We start from the raw sequence: 16411 nt of genomic DNA on the forward strand, positions 1-16411 counted from the left end.
TACACGGGGTTGTGTCACCTACAAGAGGTTGTGTACTGCCTACATGAGGTTGTGTCATGCATACACGATGTTGTGTCATACATACACGAGGTTGTGCCATGCCAACATGAGGTTGTGGCATGCCTACATGATGCTGTGTCAAGCCTACACGAAATGTATGTCATGCAACACGATGTTGTGTCATGCTTATTCACAAAAGTTATGCCATGCATACACGAAGTTATGTTATGCCTACACGAGGTTGGGTCATGGTTAGACAAAGGTTGTGCCATGCCTACACGAGGTTGGGTCATGCCTAGACAAGGTTGTGCCATGCCTACATAAGGTTGTGTCATGCATCCACGAGGTTGTGTCATGCCTACATGGGATTGAGTCATGCCAGCATGAGGTTGTGGCATGCTTACATAAGGTTGTGGTGTGCCTACACGAGGTTGTGGTGTGCCTTCACGAAGTTTTGGTGTGCCCACACGAGGTTGGGTCATGCATACACGAGGTTGGGTCATGCCTAGACAGTTTGTTCCGTGCCTGCACGAGATTGGGTAATACCTAGTACCGAAACGGACCAATGCGTTTGCCCATTACCGAATGTATGTGACGGTCAGTGCTGTGTTTTGAAAAAGTGTTTCAAATGTTTTAGTCCAATCACCAATATAAGTTTCAAATGATGAGGGGGGGGGGGGGGTCACCTTTAAAATAGGAACATTATTTGTGTTTGATTTACATGAGTTCCACATCACCGAAACAAATCAAATTGTTTGCACACATTTGTTTGAGCTTAATAATTAAATAGCGTGTTCTTGAATTGCAGACTCATCGGCAATGAAGCTATATGTTCGCAGGTGGAACAAAATGTAGAAAGTTATTGATATGCCAGGGATTAAATATTAATAAGTCTTCTTCGTAAACCCGAAGGCTAGAAGGCACGTCCTCCCACTCATGAGTGCCGGTGGTGCAGTCTTTTGAAGTTAGGAAAGAGTCTCGGGGGAGTAGAGAGGTGAAACTGTTCTCATGCTTGTATTGATTCTAAGATAGTTTAAGTTTTGATGGAATAGTTTTATAGCCAGGAAATACGAACAGTTGTGTGATTTTTTGCATCAGGGATGATACTTTTGATGAGAGGTTTTGTTGTCTGAATACCATGATGCGATCCCCTAACTCCTGATATAGATTGTTTCCCACTCTTGCTTTCTCGGTAGCCGGCGCACTGTCCCTCTGCTGTGTGCGGTCTGCAGTCGGAATTCACCTTGCCTCCAAGCGACGACTGGCTGAATACGGCAGCCAAGCTATACCGCAAACTCATTCATAATTCATAACTGGTTTGTGTGCGCTCGCTGACAAATTTTTATCCTTCTCGTCTTCCCAGGAATTGACGCATTCTACCCACGGTGGTCGTATCGCTGTGCAACGTCTTCCCACACCGTGCATTCAGGTAACACACAGACGGAGGCTCGCTCTCTATAGCTGCGTGATCACGCAACCACCCGTAGCAGACTGACAACCACACGAGCCAGTATCCGTGTCAGAAAACCGTCTGGCATCACATCGTGATGAAAATCCTACACCGTGTGTCGGCGCTTCGCTCCGCAATGGAATTTAAGACGAGTGTTTTTTGCTAATAACCCGTGAAAGATTCGACTTCCAGTTGTTGTAATATTCTTCTGTTTTTGGAGCTCGTGACTTTACAAGTTCAAGACTCCAGTTTCGTTTTTTAGTGAATGAGTGTGGTGGGCTTTACATTCACAAGCGGATAACCAAATTGAGGTAAGACGTTTTTTGTTTTCTCTTTCGTCATAACATATAAATAACTTTTAAGAAAACTGTTCATCCAAGGAACTTGTCTTTAAACCCGTCGGCATGCTTCACGTTTATTTCTTGTCCTCAAAAATAATTGTTCTCAAAATTTGTCCTTGCCCGTACTTTAACTGATTGAAGGAAAATTGCCTATTTACGGCCAGTAATGATATTGTAATAAAACTGTTACGAGACAGCACCAGTCAGACATCAACATTGATGATTATTTGAGAGGCATGCACCGCTCCAACCTCTGATTACAACAGGCAGGTAACAATTGAAAGTTGATGTCTATTTTTATTACTGCGGTTGAGAGTGCAAGATTTATAGCAATATATTACAGTGGTTACTCTTGGCCATTGACTGGGTGATAGTGTATTATAGTTCGCCACTGTAAAGGGTTTGGGTAATTATTCGTAGGACACAAAACACAATGTCCACAGTTTTGAAGACAATGATGGTAGAAAGCTTCCCTTGAAATATTACTTGCAGGGTTGCTGTAGTTTTTTTTTTGTTTTTTTTTGAGAAATTAGTAAACAGTGTCACGAACATTATTTCAGCATGTACAACGTAACTAGCAGTAATGGTATACTCACAGTTAACGGTAAACTTACAGTGTTTGAAAATATTGATGGTTGACAACTTCAATTAAAATTTCATTTGCTGAGGTGCTGTACTTTTGTGGAAATTGGTGAAAAATGTCACGAGACGAATAAAGCATGTCAGCGTATTTACCAGTTCTGATATTTATAACCGACTCTCCTAAAAATCATCATTCTACGATTTTCACTTGTTTTCCCCTACAAAAGCTTGACATGAATGAAGCTTAAACTTCTATAGGTAGATTATATTACATATATCTTCATTCACAGTCAGTAGGGATTCGTGTCTTGGCCACAAACTCGATCAACACTATGTATCCAAACCCTTTAACGCGCAGCATTGCGCTCTTGTCGCTATTGGTTTTCTTCGCTAGCGTCTTTAGTTTTTGCCTTCTGGCGTATGTTCTTTTTTTTTGAATATTTATGAGGGCGAGCGTTAAGGAACAGAAACACATTTCTTAGATTAGGTGATTATTTATGTCAGCCTCAACCCTCCTATACTCTACTTGAATCTCGTTTTTTTTTCTTCACCCAATTGGTATGGTCATCTGCTGCTGGAACTCAGAGTGAAATCTTCCTCGGCCTGACAGTCTTTTTTTTCCAACAAAACATATACTAATATTTTTTATCTAGTCATAATCATTTTAAATAATGTATAATACACACAATGACTACAAGTTTGACATGGGGGCTGTCAAGGTTATAGACTACATGGGTATACAAACTGTCAATTTGACGGGCAGAATACTCCGTAATTGGGGAACACAATCTAAGAAACGTTTCTTGAAGAAACGTATCTCAGTTTTAATTGTTAGAATATTTCTCTCTTTTAAAAAAACACGTTTCTTTGAAGGGGGATGATCGTTTCTTAACATGTAATACACTATGAAACAGCTGTAATGCTTCTTTAAATGTTTTTTGAAACCACGTACCTTTGCATTTATCACAAGTACCTTGTGATAGTCATTTATTTGTGGAGTATTTACCAAAGGTAAAACATCTCTTTAAAAGCACCGGACATCTATTCTCACTTGATGTATCCCATTATTATGCAGAAAAAGAAAAAGAAAAAAGAAAAGAAAAATATGTTGCAATTTGGGCTCATCGATGTTGCAATATAATAATAAAAGACAAAACAAAACATCAATGTTCCCCAAATGTGTGCGCTTTCAGTTGCTTAATAACAGGCCTAAGGCATAAAGTCAGTTGATATTTTATTAAAACATTACCTCTTCCTCAAAAACTTTGTACTTCAGAGGGAGCCGTTTCTCACAATGTATTATACAATCGACAGCTCTCCATTGCTCGTTAATAATTATTTTCAGTAATTACCAACAGAGTCCAGCCGTCGATTTCACCAAACTCTTCATAACTTAGGATTCATCTTAGAACGGGTTCAGTTCCGTATCCAAATACGTAGGACGAATTGAACCCATCCTAAGTTAGGACGGGTAACTCGTTCTAACTCGAGTTAGGATTAATCCTAGCGTTTCGTGAAATCGGCTGCAGAGCTTAAAAGTCACCAAAGACAACCACTTAAACCAATTATTGCTTCTCTAAAGCCTGACGTCATTTTAAACCACTTATAGGTGCGGTTTCTACACAGGTATCCCACATTATCAAGCATCATGGACCCACAATTATCAAGCATCATGAAACAAAAAAGTACACGATCGAGAAACACATAGCGGTGAATGACCTCCTAGAGTATATTGATTCGTATCATTTCTTATTCACACACCCATTAACACGTGCATACCAAATGACAATCTGAAGTCTTTGATTTAGAAACTCCGTCCGTGGACCTTTAAAGGGACTGTATCCGATTTCAAAAAGACTGGTACTATAACCTAGGACTATAGTCCTACGACTCTTTGTGAGTTATTACAATGAGTCCTAAGTTAGGACGAGTACTCGAGGTAAGACTAAGTCTTAAGTCTTTGTGATAACCACCACTGGACATATTTGGTATACGAAGAAGATTTTATTTTATTTTATATAATATCAAAGTCTTATATAGCGCACGTATCTACCAAACAAGGTACTCAAGGCGCTGAGTATACAAACTTTCAGAAAGATGTTTTTGCAGTGATGAATTTTAAGACTCAATTAGTTAGCACCTTATAAGGGTTTACAAGGTGCTACGGCGCGTTAAGCAGCCACAGCCAGGAACACCGGGGCGAACCCCTTCTCTTTTCGATAAGTGCACTGGGTTCTTTTACATGCGTTACACAACACATGGGACCAACGGCTTTACGTCCCATCCGAAGGACGAAGCAATGGTCAAGTGTATTGCTTAAGGTCAGGGCTGGGGATTCGAACCCACACTCTGCTGATCAGAAACACCAGAGATTGAATTCGGTGATCTTAGCCGCTCGGCCACGAAACTCGGCAATGAGAACGTTTTCTCACTTGGTGTACCCCAACATAAGCATAACAAAATGTGAACAATTTACTCAATATTGGTCGTCGACGTTGCAAGAGAAAAATGAAAGAAAAACACCTTTGTTGCAAAACAGACAGACAATTAAATACTTCAAGCTAAAAAGTCTTGTAATAATTGAGAGGGAAATTACCTCTCAAAAAACTGGGTTACTTCAGTAGGAGCCGTTTCTCATAATGTTTTGCACTTTCAAAAGCTCTCCATTGCTCGTTATCAAGTTTGTTTTTATGCTAACAATTATTTTGAGTAATTACTAAAATTGTCCAGTGCCTTTAGTTAAAAAAGAAAACAATCACAAAACGTGTGCCTTTAAAAGACGTTTCTTTGGAGCTCGCCACAAAAGTCACATTTTACGAAATAATCGATCAATGATAATGGGCTTCTTTTATGATCGAAGGTTCCAGCAAATTTAAGCCAGAGCGCCGTGATCTTAACGCCATACGAAACCTGAGCCAGTGGGGTCAGGTATGGGGCAGAACCGTATACAAACCTCTCTACAAACCGAAATTAACTTTCAAATTTATTGAACAGAGGCAGTGTGGGCGCTTATAAATTCTTACAGACAAAAATACTATTATACGTATATAACTTGTAAACAAAGCTTGATATCTATCTTGAAAAAATGAATTCACACTTATTTATAAGAGCAATGCTGAAAGCCATATTTTTGTTTGGCGCTTTTAAAATCTCACAGAAACAAATACTGTCAAAATAAAACACCTTATAAGAAAGCTTGATATATTATTTAAAACGCGCACATGTATAGGAGCGATTCCGAACACCACATTTTGTTTGGCTTAAAGATATTTCTTGATAACTAGACGGCGTGTGAAAGATATCCTTTACGAATTCAATGACATATCCCTCACTTATAAGGAACATTGCTTGATGTTTTTTTTTTTAAGTAAATTTAATGGTTAATATACAGAAGTTAAAACTTTTTTTGATGAAACAATTTTGATTCAAAATCGATGAAGTATTAAGCGGGTGTGGATATTGGGAACTATGATATTGGTGTGTTGTCTTCTATAACCAAATTAGTACTTATAGACCTCCAATGCATGCTAATCGCGCATGCACTGACTGTGCCACTGACTGTGCGCTGCTTGAAGTTCACACCACACTGTGTAACCATAACACTTGGGAACAATTGACTCCCGACCAAAATGGAGCGACCAATATTATTGAGGTGATGACGTCAGATCAAAGTTGGGTTTATGGAGGTCTGCGGTATTCAAAGGTTTGCTTACGGTTCTCTTGTCGTTGTTTGTTGGTTTAAGGTGATGATATTTACTTTTTAAGATTCGAATGTGGCCGGTTTGAATCGATCGTGATTACACCTACTTACAGGTAGAGTAGAGGAGGCGACCAATATTATTGTGGTGATGACGTCAGATCAAAATTGGGTCAATGGGGGTCTGCGGTATGCAAAGGTTTGCTTATATGCTTCACTTTTCGTTGTTCGTTGGTTTAAGGTGATGATATTTAGTTTTTAAGATTCGAATGTGGCCGGTTTGAATCGATCGTTCGTGATTACACCTACTTACAGATTTTCCGTCATCGTTGATGAAACGCGTGAACGAAGAAAGTTTATCATTGGCTTTCATTGACGTATGACGTCATGTGATCTATTCGCCTAAACAGCAAAGCGATCCCGCCCTCATGGGATCATTGCAGATCATAACACGTGGAAATCCCCATTGATTCATATGTTCCCCTTTCGTCTGAGATGAAAAATGTATTGTATATCAAACCCCCAGTGTAGGCTTGAGCTTTTATATTTAAACAGCGATTCCTATGCACGACCAGACATTGATTATAGATTGATGGTTTCGGTGCATTCACAGACGTGGCCAATAAATCTATATGGATTATCTTATTGTTCTACCTGATAATTTCTTCGAGGAGTAAAGGTGTGGGCACCGAAACACTGATCACAAAGGACCTCAAGGTATAATATTGTGCACTGATGCACATTAATTTAAATCTAGATAATGATTACTACAGCACATACTTTAATCTACATAGTTCGCAAAGTGGCGGACAGATCACGTGCGGATATCATCAAAGGGTAACTTTTCAATGCATGCAGCACCATAAAGACACTGGATACATTTGGTAATTGTCAAAGACCAGTCTTCTAACTTGGTGTTTCTCAATATTATGCATAAAATAACAAACATGTGACAGTTTGAACTCAATAAGAGGTTGTCGAAGTTGCGAGATAACAATAAAACAAAAACACCCTTGTCACACGAAGTTGTGCGCTTTCAGATATTTGATTCCGAGACCTCAAAATCTAACTCCGAGGTCTCGAAATCAAATTTAAATATTTATTATTAGACAATTACTTCTTTCTCGAAAACTAAGTTAACTTTAGAAGGAACCATTTCTCACAATGCTTTATACTTTCAACAGCTCTCCATTGCTCATTAACAAGTAAGTTGTCACGCTTACAATTATTTTGAGTATTTTTTACCAATAGTGTCCAGTACCTGTAATGTAGCCAGATAACTAAATGTTACCTTAACCTACATTTAGCTGCAAGCGTGTGCGTAAAGGTAAGCCAAGCCTGTTTATATCCGAAACATGCACACAGTGGCCAGAACCTCCATATACAGTCAGCCCTGGGACCCTGTACAAAAATGTAATTTGGACCGACATTTAAAGGGGACACTATTGGTAATCACTCAAAATAAAGATAAAACCTTATTTGGTGACGAGTGATGGGAGAGGTTGATGGTAAAACATTGTGAGAAACGGCTCCCCCTGAAGTGACATAGGTTTTCTGAGAAAGAAGTAATTTTCCATGATTTGATTTCAAGACCTCAGATTTAGAATTTGAGGTCTCGAAATCAAGCATCTGAAAGCACACAACCTCGTATGACAAGGGCGTTTTTTCTTTCACAGTTGTCTCGCAACTCTGACGACCAATCGAGCTCAAATTTTCACAGGTTTGTTATTTTGTGCATATGTTAAGATACAATAAGTAAGGAGGCTGGTTTTAGACAATTACCAATAGTGTCCAGTGTGTTTAACCCCAAACCCTGTACATGAATGTTAATACCAAAACTTATATTTAGACCAACATATGTATGAGCCTTCATTTATCTTCAACCCCTTAAAAACAATGAATAGCCTATAAACCTAAATAAAGTCCCGAACCTGTACCAAAATGTAGCCCGGGACCTGAATGTGGCCGCAAATCCGTGCCCGAATTGAGCCGTGCTACGTACACGACATTAACTTGTGCATCGCGTCCGAGTTGCGTTTTCAGTTGACACAATTGACTTTGATGTATTGACTGACTGTGTCAACGGATGACGCGTGTTGTTTGGACGAGGGTGACGCCTCAATTCCAATGAGGGCTACCGTCGATTAGAATTCCGTCCCGGGGGTGTCTTCTAGCTTGATTCATATCACAATAGGAGCTGTGACTCCATGACTCAATCAAACAATGATATTATAATAATAAGCTGGTATATGACACTATTTTAGGGTGCCTTTTCAATATATTGCAAAGTGCTTTATGGATGTCTCCAACACAGATCAACAAATCTAAAACAAGGAAGACCAACTGAAAAATCATTGAGGATCAAACAATTTTTTAACACCCAATCAAACGCGCTGCGTTCTTGATGTATTGAAGTGACTTGATAATGCCTTATAATGTATGTTTGTATCCCTATGTTCGAGTGGATTACATGTCGTGCCAATTATCAAGCTCAAATGGGGTCCTGACTACTGTTGGTCTACTTCCGGTCTCGATAGATTGGACGGCTGTGTTTCTGTTGGAAACGAAAGACGAGCTTGACGTGCCACCACGATGACGGCATGGATAGCTTTTAAACTCATTACCCGGAAAAATGAAACTTATTAAATCAGTCTCGCCCGATCTTTACAAAACCGGACACTTTGAGGTTTCTTCACAGTACATTCACAGTATATTCCCTCTAACCCCACCACAAGATCGGAATATTAAGGATTGTAATCCAACCATGCAGACAGACGCAGATATAAATTGCTTTTCATGTGAAGGGTGACGTCACTCATCGTTTCCTGCAGATTCTTTTAGCTCTAATCCCAGCGTGGATGAGCGTGGGATGTGGAGAGGGTGTCCCAGAAAGCAGTTCACCTTTAATAATCTCCACTCTTATAAATCCCATCCCTCGCCGACCAACATCGTAGTCGTGCATGGTAATTCCGACACAAGAGTAGGCCACAAGGGGAAGCTGTGGCAAAAAAAACAAAACCTCACAGAAATCTTGGCAAATCCTCCGTGGTCGATGATAACCCCGCATGCAGGTCCTCTGGGGGTCCCTGCTGTCACTGGGTCTGAATCCGTAATTGGGGGTGATTAGCGAGAGGGGAATCACCGGTGTGACCTCATTTGACCAAAAATAGGGCCAATCAACTAGAAGGGGGTTCAACACAAATCAGGATTTCATCAAGCAAACATGTTGACGCTTTTATTAAAAAGTGTGGGAGTTTATTAAAAGATTGTTGATTTAGTTGTTGAAAGGACTGCGTGTAGTTTTATCGGCTGTAAGTTGTAAAATGCTTTGGGTTTGTTCACTTTAACAAACTATAATCATATAACAGACTTATTTTTACTTAGCACCATTATGGTTTACAAGGCGCAATATGCTGCCAAATTGAACCATTCAGCAAATTAGGGAATACCATTCCTTAATCAGGGACATTGTCAGATGTGTTCATCAGAACATGGAAAGACTGCACTTCTCAGGGAGTTTTCTGCTGAATCAGTGAGAGCTGGCAGCTCCGGCATTAACCGCAACCACATAAAACATTTTCTTCTATACACTGCACGAATACAAATCAGTAATCCGGATTGATAAAAGGATTCTCTATTAAATTTGAACTATACTTTACTCATGTTTGCAATTTTGTCTTTTCATTTTGTTTGCCGACAATCTAATATTTGCCGACTGAAACTAGAAGCTTCGGTGAAGTGGAATTCGACTGCATGCATCTCTATTGTGCTGTGTTTTTTGAATTGTAACTCCATTTGGCACACACCGAAGCCCCCTGTTTTTATCAAATTTAACAGAACGCAATCGATTCAGTTCAGCCTAAAATGGAAAAACGAAACCGCATCACTGAAATTGGAGTTAAACATAATCAGGTGGTAACTTTAAATTTCTGACTGTTGTGAGTTTCTGTTTGTTTCATATCTTAAAACCTAAAACGTGTACAACAACTAAATACGTTTCCAAATGAGATTTGTATTCGTTCCCGTTATCTATAGTTCACAGTGTTCTGTGCTTGCATTACGAAACATTTCTTGATGATACTCAACAATAGTGTGCAATGGGAGACTTTGGGACGCTAGGTGGCAGCAGACTTACCAGGTAAATTTCCATTGTTTACGTAGTTCTGAGCGTGCTCACATGACCGAGAACAAAGGATTTTACCTGGTAAGTCTGCTGCCACCAAGCGTCCCAAAAATCTCCCATTGTGGAAACATTGCTCTGGATTGTGTGTTTACTTCCAGTGAGCTTACAGAATACTCAATTTGTAAAAAATAGTGTGTATGGTTGGATGAATTCTGTGCACCATTTGTGAGATTGTACGATTAGAATTCCAAATGAATGTCATTATTCCCCCCAAAGTGCAACAAGTTAAGCACCCGTGAAATGACTGCAAACGCCTGACTGGTGTTTCAACTGTCGCGATTTAGCGGTTCGACAGAGGGGGATTACGGGGGCCTATGACTGCCCACCGGTGGCTGACTCATCTTCTTCAAGAAACCACAACAACATGTTCTAATCAAGAGGATTTTCCCGCGTCAATCCAAATATTGCCATGATTTCTAATTTATTACGCCACATGGAGTGATACACATTTGGTATTTGGTATAGGCGACATATCGTTTGAATCTGTTAGTCTGGTGACTGCGAGATGCACTTAAAGTGTTCCGTTATAACGGCAATAAGGGATACGGAAATAAAGGGAGAACTGTTAGAATCGTTGTTGTGGGGTTTGTAACTTGTGATTTGGCAAAGGTCTCTCTTTCGTTGAAGAAGAAACTACTTCGCAAAGCAGCACATAGGTCAATGCCCCCCCAAGGCTTAGTCATGAAAGTCTTATACGCAGTGATACAACCAGCAGCAGCAACTGCACAAAACAAAACAGCATTAGAAGCAACACCAACACCAGCAGCCCACCACCTAAAAAACAAACTTCGTCAACAACACCAATAATACCATAAACAACAACAGCAGCAACGACACACATCATCAATAACAACTTCAGTAACAACAACAAGCAACACCACATGAAAGCATATACATGGCTGTGTGGCACTTAAATGTAGCCCGAGCCCTAAATGTAGCCTGACCTAAATGTAGCCGTGCCGCACACACGGCTCTATAATGTTCAGTAACTTTTAGAACAAGAGTAACACTACTCGTTTCCTATAATCAAACGCCTCATCTCTGGGTGTCTCCTCCAAACTGAGAGGTAGAGAGCTATGTTTTGACTTATCAGAACCATTTATATGATACCAGCTTTGTGCCGTGTCACCTTACAAGAACTTGTAGCACACTCTCCAGCCAACTGTGTCCCACAAACAGGGAACTCCTTTTACTCCTGACGATAAGTGTTCTGGGCTATTAATACATTATTTGCACATCACCGTGACCAAGCAATACCCCACTAGACGAAACAAAAATGGTTAAGTGTCAAGGTCAAGGACACTGTGTCAACAACGGGACCCGAACCCACATTCTGGTAATACCAGAACTTATAAGTACGGTGTGCTAGAATAGTGCTCGGCAACGCCACTCCACTTTGTTTGCTGAATGTTAAGTACCTGTGTGGTGCAATACATTTGTTGAAGGCTAGAGGTGAAGCAATTCTGTCAAAAAATAATAAATAATGAATAATATTGAGAATTTATAGTGCGCCATGTCTGCCAATGATGACAAGAACAAGGGCTAAAAAACAATGGCTAAATAAGGAACTAGTAGCTAAGGTCGTTTGATGTGGGCGTTGACATTCATGACCGTTGTTTGTATTGGATCATGATAACATTGCCCTCGGTGTGACCGAATTCTCCACTGCATAGACCACAATAAAAAAAATTGTGTTGTCAGAAATTGCCAATAATGTGATATTCATAGACAGCATTTATTATTTGGTTGCATTTGCTCATCTGCCTGCATTTTTTTTTGTCGCGATTTAGAACTGCAATCCTCAAAAATTGTCTTTTTTTTTTTAAAGGATTGCCTTTGTTATTGACTCGATTTAGAGAAAACCAATTCTCCATTGAAAAGCACTACGACAGTGGCAATTTCGTTGTACAGAATTTTCTTTTACTACCCGCCTTTAGTTGGACAATTGAATTAAGCACACGTTAAATTCTGATGTAGCACATGTTGCAATGTCCTCCTAGCTGGGTTTAATTGTGAACTTCAATACATGCCGGCCTCGTTCGCTCGCAAGTTTTACCCCCACTTTAGATGAACGACCTACTAATCCAACAAAACACAGCCTATTTAAACAAACCGTTCACACGTCGGTACACAGTCGAGTTACTAGTTCACTGTTTGGTCGTGGTTCACTCAATGATGGACCCTTAACTTGATTAACCTGGTTTATTGGCCGTGCATTAGAGATGGCTGATTTGATTTAACTCCACTGGATGAGGTTTTTTGCGGAAGTTGGGGAAATAGTTCATCAATTGTATTAATCCAGAGCGGTTTGTGGACACACATAACAAACTACGGTAAGATTCGTTTTGTTTTCTATTTTACATCAATTGCGAAGAGCTGCGTTTGTGGGCGTGATTTCATGTTCACATATATTTGTATTGAGACTGAGAACAAAACAGAAAAAAGGGTTTCCATAGGGAAATTATAATGACATGGGTTGCTCCACAACTTGTGTAAAAAGTATAAGGATCAGAGGAAAATCACACAACATTATGTCCCCACTGCAAAAAATAGAATGTGTGGGGGTGTTTTTGTTTTTGTTTTTTTGTGTGTTGATTTATCGAATTGATTTCGTCCCAGTATTGTATCAAAATTCCAAACATGAGTTCGAAAGGGTTATTTATGTTTCATTGGTGCCGACTGGTGCCTACAGGTTGCCCTTTTTCGGTCTGATACCGAAATTCGATCGGAATTGATATGTATTTATACAGTACTCAGTTTGGGCTAGGTGTTTAAACTGCTGGAAATTATGCACGTTGTGTGATATTGGCCTGTAGCAAAGTAATACCTCAACTGTTCACAAAGCAGTGTTGCTCTGGTCTTAACATTTTTAACCCAGGAAGTGAAAGTGTCACATTTCACGCTTGCCTCAGTCCACATATGACATACTTTCATTTGATATGTTTGAGGAATTTAGGACTGCCACCATTTACATTTTCGAGATGGCTCGCCCGTTTGAAGTTGACTTCGCGAAATTAATTGGTCCCCCCTAAATCAATTACATTGATAGGTATGGATGAGCACTTGATATTGTGTGAGTCTCTCCACGGCATGGGTTTTAACACAATGACAAAACCAAATAACTTCATAATTCAAAACTCGATTCATTTAACAAATAGCAATCGCACATGCAGTAATAACCGGTGGGACCAATATACCAATATACGGCTAACATCAATATTTATCATAATGCATTAATAGTTAAATTAACTTTGGAATGATCAAGTGTCAAAAATGAACTTGAAAATAAAACCCACGTTAAATGTTAAACAATCAAATTATAGTGTTTGGCTCTTCCCGAAACACGTACTAGTAATACATAATAAATAATTAAAGATATCACAGTGGCACGTGTTAGGTCATAAAATAGTCAGAGGGCTGTTCCGTCAAAAATGAGATATCTAGTTTATGAAGCTAGTATCTTTAGTAGACGTCATGGCAGACGCTGTGCTGATTCTGGGAACTAGTCTACATAAGTATGTGTGTGTGCAGTTGTAGGCTATGAAACGTTTTCCATTCACAATTGGCAGTGTCTATTGTGCGAAATGAAAGCTCCATGCTAGCCCAGACAGCTCCGGGTGTCCAACGTTTTTCTTCTTTAAAGCATGACCGTTACACAAGAGAGCGCCGATGCATTAAAGGCAGTGGACACTATTGGTAATTACTCAAAATAATTATTTGCATAAAACCTTTCTTGGTGACAAGTAATGGGGAGAGGTTGATGGTATAAAACATTGTGAGAAACGGCTCCCTCTGAAGTGCCATAGTTTTCGAGAAAGAAGTAATTTTCCACGAATTTGATTTCGAGACCTCAGATTTAGAACTTGAGGTCTCGAAATCAACCATCTAGTATAAAAACACACAACTTCGTGTGACAATGGTTATTTTTCTTTCATTATTATCTCGCAACTTCGATGACCGATTGAGCTCATATTTTCACCGGTTTGTTATTTTATGCCTATGTTGAGATACACCAACTGTGAAGGCTAGTCTTTGACAATTACCAATAGTGTCCACTGCCTTTAAATTAGCATTGAACATAGGTTTCTAGGAAAACATATCTGCTAGGGCGTAATTTTTCTTAGAGACTTTTGTTTAACTGTTTTCCATGTAAGATTTAACCTATATTTCACGGCCAGCCGCGGATAATTGCATCAGGGTATATAAAAAACAGTTTGCATTATAATTACGTAAAGTAAATACTGAAAAATAACTTTAGTTTTCTTTCATTTAGAGAATTGCTGACCTTTATTATATTCCAGGACCCATAGCCAAATATGAACCCATGTAGTGTTATTTAACACACGTCTGTTGGGCTCGCCGTGTATAATGGGTGTTTGCATCACTTTCAAAATGCATACTCAATCCATATTTGTATAAACAAATCAAATGTTTATCATCTTGTTGTTTTTCTTGAAATGGTTTTACCCTGACTGTAAGTTTATTTCAAAGACAATGGACACTATTGGTAATTCTCAAAGACTAGTCTTTTAAACTTGGTGTATAGCAACTTATGAACAAAATAACAAACCTGTGAAAATTTGAGCTCGATTAGTCGTCAGAGTTGCGAGATATTGAAAGAAAAAACACCATTGTCACACGAAGTTGTGTGCGTTTAGATGCTTGATTTCGAAACATCAAGTTCTAAATCTGAGGTCTCGAAATCAAATTCGTGGAAACTACTTTTTTTCGGGAACATTATGTCACTTCAGAGGGAGCCGTTTCCCACAATGTTTTATACTATCAACCTTTAAAGGCAGTGGACACTATTGGTAATTACTCAAAATAATTATTAGCATAAAACCTTACTTGATATCGAGTAATAGAGAGAGGTTGGTAGTATTAAACATTGTGAGAAATGGCTCCCTCTGAAGTGGAGTAGTTTTCGAGAAAGAAGTAATTTTCCACGAATTTGATTTTGAGACCTCAAGTTTAGAATTTGAGGTCTCGAAATCAAGCATCTGAAAGCACACAACTCCGTGTGACAAGGTGTTTTTTCTTTCATTATTATCTCGCAACTGCGACGACCAGTTGAGTTCAAATTTCCCAGTTTTTTTTATGCATATGATAAGATACACCAAGTGAGAAGACTGATCTTTTTCAATGACCGATAGTGTCCTCTGCCTTTAAAGGAGTGTTTCTCCTTATTCTCATTTTCAAAGCACATGAGCATAACGTAAAACAGCCGCTGTGCTGATATTTGTATTCTGTATAAAGATCTTGAATCAATCAATAAATAAATAAATAAAACCAAGCAAAAACATGCGTATTATTATAACATCACCTCCCTGGTTGCATCATTGGATCCCACTGGATCAAGAAGAGCCACCAGCGTATAGCTATCTATATACAGCGAGGCCTGGAAGAACGAGATCGTTTGTGACATATTTACATCTCAGTGAAATGCCGACTAGCTTCAAAAACCTCCCCCAAACGCCACCCTTCAAAATTCACAAGCGAAGAACCCGTGTAGTATTAATGCATTGCCGCTGGTCAGGAACTGGACGTGCACAACAACGTGTTTATGTTAAGACCTGTTCTTATGGTTTAATGTCCAGTGTTGTTGGGCGGCTTTAGGCCTACCCTTGTATCGCATACACCAAATAAGGGAATTGGAAGGGTTAGAAAATCTCAAGTTGAACAGAAAAGTGATTTTTTCACTCGTCCCACTTATATTGTGAACTCCGGGTCAAGGCGCTGGTTGTTAGTGGCATGCCAACCTCGGGTTCGTACAACAGACCCTGAGGTTGGCATGCAGTGATAAATTGATTATATAATTACAATAGGGCATGTATATTTACCCTGTAATAAAGTATATGTATATTTACCCTTTAATAAAATTAAAGAATGAATAATTTACACCCATTGTTCTATCTCCATTGTGCTTCGTTCAATGCAAAACAAATTTTGGTTTTGTTATCGCTTCCCATAAACATGTTTCTCAAACATGTTCCTTATTTTTTAATCGATCAAACAAAATATATAAAAATTATCACCAATGAGAAGCACTACAACAGTGGCAATCCGTATGGGTAAAAAGAAAAGGAAAACAACAATGCTTCCCGGGCCAGCGTATGTGTGTGTAACGCAACCTCAACATATACGTCACCGCGCGTAAA

General features: G+C 39.2%; 1 protein-coding gene across 2 annotated transcripts in view; it reads left to right on the plus strand.

Annotated features, from left to right (window-relative positions):
* The first annotated feature begins 1400 nt into the window (after positions 1–1400).
* LOC139954388 (histamine H1 receptor-like) overlaps positions 1401–16411 on the plus strand; it is a 65498-nt gene continuing 50487 nt past the window's right edge. The window contains exon 1 of one of the 2 annotated variants that reach the window (XM_071954157.1): positions 1401–1761. The gene's annotated coding sequence lies outside the window, so the exon portion shown is untranslated. Of the gene's footprint in view, positions 1762–12482; positions 12587–16411 lie in introns of those variants that run through there. The other variant, XM_071954159.1, reaches the window with a different exon arrangement.

Source organism: Asterias amurensis, chromosome 2 (assembly GCF_032118995.1).
Source record: "Asterias amurensis chromosome 2, ASM3211899v1".
Classification (NCBI taxonomy): Eukaryota; Metazoa; Echinodermata; class Asteroidea; order Forcipulatida; family Asteriidae; genus Asterias; species Asterias amurensis.